The sequence below is a fragment of the Pseudonaja textilis genome, chromosome 15, assembly GCF_049901715.1.
Source record: "Pseudonaja textilis isolate UNSWEBS1 chromosome 15, rPseTex1.2, whole genome shotgun sequence".
Taxonomy (NCBI): Eukaryota; Metazoa; Chordata; class Lepidosauria; order Squamata; family Elapidae; genus Pseudonaja; species Pseudonaja textilis.
Window position 1 is genome coordinate 10,940,143 of NC_142004.1, and position 4,518 is coordinate 10,944,660.

The following is a 4,518-nucleotide window of genomic DNA, read 5'->3' on the forward strand; positions in this document are numbered from 1 at the left end:
TCTTCTTCACGGTGTAAAAATCCTCATTTCCTCCTCCCTTTATCAAACCTGAAAAATGAAAAATGGCCTCCCGGGGCTGGGGGAAGTGCTACGGTATGTGCCAGTCCAAGCTCCGAATGGAAGTACCCTGAATGAAACGGTGCCCTCCCAACACCCGTCTTGTTCCTGCCATGGAAACGAGAGCTCCCTTCTCTACTCAGAAGCTTGTCAAAGAAAGATGGAACCGGAAGTGATAGCAATCATTCGGAATATAGCCAGTTTGTTGTAGTGAGGCGCCAGGCTAGAAACTGGGAGATGGTGAGTTTTAGTCCTGCCTTAGACACGAAGGCACCTGGGTGACTTTGGGCCACTCACTCTCTCTAAGTCAGGGGTGTCCAACCGTGACAGCTTTAAGATTTGTGGACTTCAACTCCCAGAATTCCTCAGCCAGCTGGCTGAGGAATTCTGGGAGTTGAAGTCCACAAGTCTTAAAGTTGCCAAGGTTGGACACCCCTGCTCTAAGTCCTAGAATGAAGGCACATCATTTCAAAAACTTGCCCCCAAAAACCTATTAGTGATTGGTTCACCAGGAATCAATGCTGACTTTAAAAAGGTGTGAGTATACAAGCACACAAACACACACCAATTTCTTGTCCGTATGCAACTAGCTGCACCTCTTATGCTGCAAGATGGAAAAAAAAGATTAGGGTTATATAGTTATTTACAAGCTGCCCAATTTAAATACATAATTCTGGGCAGCTAATGGATTTATAAGAAAAAGAATTTAAAAGCACCTCCGAATTAAATGAAGAGAGGTTAAATAATGCAAAAAAAAGGGGGAAGAAAACCAAGCCCCCCGCCCCCCAATTAATTAGAGAAAAGGTATCTTTTACTGGAAAGTCAAGTGGTAGCATTAAAAGAATTTCTGAATCTGAGAAAATGAGCGCGTAAGTCACATATACAAAGTAAGGGCAACGTTCCCACCCACAACAGTTCAAGCTGTCCATCCGATTAAAAGTTGTATATAACGTCATGTGGGCATCTCCAGGTGATGACGAGGCATCCATCCGTTGACCTTGACATATTTTGATAAAGTGGTGCGCTTATGCATAGCATAAGAAAGAAGCATAAACAAGAAACTTTCCCCTCCCCTCAACTTATACAGTTTTTTTTCGGAAACCTCCAGCTCGCTTCCCATAACTATTTCACTCCTCCTCCCCCCCGTTACTTATGACAGCCGAAAGATGCGAAGCAAAGGAAAAGAATCTTGAAGGCTGACATTCACCCACCATGCCGGGGACTGCTGCCTCTTCCCAGGGGATGGTCATGGGAGCTCCTTGGTTAAGGTCTCTGCAATCCTAGAGCAGGGGTCCCCAACCACCGGGCCCCGGACCGATACCGGTCCAGGAACATTTTCTACCGGGCCTCCGGTTTGCTGGGCGCCACCATCTTGTTTCGATGAGAAACTGCTTCCGGGTGAGCTTTTCCGGTTGGAAAGCGGTGTTTGGGTCCTGAAGGAATCCTCACGCCTTAGTTTCATCGAAGGGGAGGGGCAGCTTCGGACAAAACTAAGGCGTGAGGATCCTCTCAGCACCCAAGGCAAGGCGAGCCGAGCGACCGTCCCGAAGCCGTCCCGAAGCGAAGCCCATCGACAAAGGTACAAAGGAGGAGTTGAAGGTGGTGGGGAGAAGCGGGGGACGGCTGGCTGGCCAGTCACTCGCTCGCCTTGCCTTGTCATGCATGCTGATGCCGGTACCAGGCCGCGGATCATTTTGTGATGCTGGTACCGGGCCGTGGCACAAAAAAGGTTGGGGGCCGCTGTCCTAGAGTTATCACAGCAGCAGGGATTGCTGCGATTACCACCGCTAGGCGATGTGATCATGTGATTTTGTGCTTTACTATCACATTGTTTAGGGATGGAAATTGCAGAGCCCACTGCCACTTGGGCCCTGTATCACAACTACACCAATCCTAATGCTGGGGAGAAGAGCTGGGAGAAAAGAGAGAGAGAGAAAGAAAGAAAGAAAGACGATAAAGTGTTTGGAGGTTAAACCCGATGAGGAATGGTTGAGGGACCTAGGGTTGTCTAGCCTATCAAAGAAAAGGATAGAGGGTGACATGAGCAGCGGTCACAGAGAAGAAGGGGGCAACTTATCTCCCAATTCCTGGGCTGCTCTTTGCAAAGCAGCCGTGAGTGGATAGAGGAGCGGCTCTTATTCTCTGGAGCTCAATGCCTGCCAGTCCCCTCAAGCAAACTCCCTAGCAGGGAATCGTCGGCTCTGTGGTTCTGCATGTCCATCGCAGGACCAGGATTGCAGGCTCCCAATGTTTTGCAGAGGATCCTGAGCAGTCGACCCCAGGATCCACCAAGAGCTGCGTGTGTGGAGGCAGCTTCCAATTTTGAGAAGTTCGGAGGACTGGCAAATCCCACCTCCGACTGGAGATTTTACAGTCTCCTTCCCCTGCCACGCCCACCAAGCCACACCCACAGAACCGGTAGTAAAAAAAAAAAAATTGAATCCCACCACTGGGCTGGACTCAATACTTTAATCGATTCAATTTCACGCTCTGCGGTATCTCCCAGGGGCCAAAGTGGTGGCTGAAGCATTTACCATGGCAGACGTGACACTGGGAGCTTAGGACTTCCTCTTAATCACTCTGAACCAGATTTCTGTCCTTCCCATTCGTGGGATTTGGTGGCTTCCAGGTAAACAGTCAACCCCGAGCATTGCGACCATGATCACTACCTGATGTTCAAGTCTTCCAGTGATTTTCCTCCTATACTACAGGAGGACACGATCCTTCTGTTGGATTCCTACTCCTCAAAGCCATCTCAGTCAGCTGCCCCTTTTCACACATCTCCCTGCACAGTGGGATCAGCAGCTCCCTGTTACTGATCAGCCCAAAGGATGACCCAAGTCCAGAGGAGGAATTCATCCATCTCCTGGCTTCAGGCTAAAGAGGGGGCCGGCCGGGGGCGGAGGAAACGGTGACCTTCTTGAAATTGTTAATCCAACATGGCATGCCCTCCTCCAATAGCCAAGAAGAGAGTAGAAATCAAGTGGGCCATAGTTCTCCTAAATATCCAGATTCAGTGAATGAAACTTGATCAGCCTGGCCACTGCCAGCTGGAGATCAGAAAGAGCCCTTCCAGAAAATGACAGCTGGTTTCCTCTTGGAGTTTGTGAGTATCCCGCACATTGGGGGGGTCCCCACCCAGCCCCCACTTGGAAAGCTAACCCTGACCCTCATCCTCGATGGGGATATGCAAGAACGGTTTCTTAGGCAACAGGGCTGAAATGTCTTCTTTTTTTTAAGGTCTAATAAAACAAGATGCTATTCGAGAATGGCTCACGCAAGATGCCTCCCTGGCTGAGTGGGGGTGTGTGGGTGGGGGGGGCGGGGGGGAGAAGAGGGAGAAGGCAGCGTCGCAAGAGTCTAGGATTGTAGCCAAGCTCAATAAATGGAACTCTAGCCTTTCTGTGGAATTGATTTCCTGGTCTAGTTTCTTGGACTGACTATCAGAGTTGGGAAGGATTAAAAAAAAATCATGTTGTGCCACCTGCTCCATGAAGAATCAATTAAAGGATCTCCGACACATGGTTGTCCAGATTCTGTTTGAGGAATGGAATGGAATGAGAATAGGAATAGGAATAGGAATAGGAATAAGAATAGAATAGAATAGAATAGAATAGAATAGAATAGAATAGAATAGAATAGAATAGAATAGAATAGAATAGAATAGAAGAATAGAATAGAATAGAATAGAAATAGAATAGAATAGAAAGAAAAAGAATAGAATAGAATAGAATAGAATAGAGAATAGAATAGAATAGAATAGAATAGAATAGAATAGAATAGAATAGAATAGGTAAGGAATAGAATAGAATAGAATAGAATAGAATAGAATAGAATAGAATAGAATAGAATAGAATAGAATAGAATAGAACAGAAAATATGAGCCGGACTCGACTGGACTCGACTGGAATAGAAAGAATAGAATAGAATTAGAATAGAATAGCAGAGTTGGAAAGGATTTGTAGGTCATCTAGTCCAACCCCCTGGTCAAGCAGGAGACCATACACCACTTCTGACAGATGGGAGTCCAGTCTCTTCTTGAAAGCCTCCAGTGATGAAGCTCCCACAACTTCCGAGGGCAACATCTGTTCCATGGGTTGATTGCTCTCGTTGTCAGAAAATTCCTCCTTATTTCCAGGTTGAATCTCTCCTTGTTCAGTTTCCATCCATTGTTCCTTGTCTGGCCTTTGGGTGCTTTAGAAAATAGCTTGACCCCCTTCCTCCTCTCTGTGGCAGCCCCTCAAATATTGGAAGATGGCTATGATGTCTCCCCTTTCTAACAGAGAAGAATTCTCCGCTTCCAGTGACTGCTTTTGCACTGGGCTGATTGTTTAGTCAAGGAAATTCCTCCCACCTTCAACCTGCTTCTTTGTAATTTGACTCACTGATTCTAGTCCTGCCTAGAAGTAATAAAGAATAAATCTACTCACTCTTCTACTCAGTGAACTTTCAGCCAGTTGA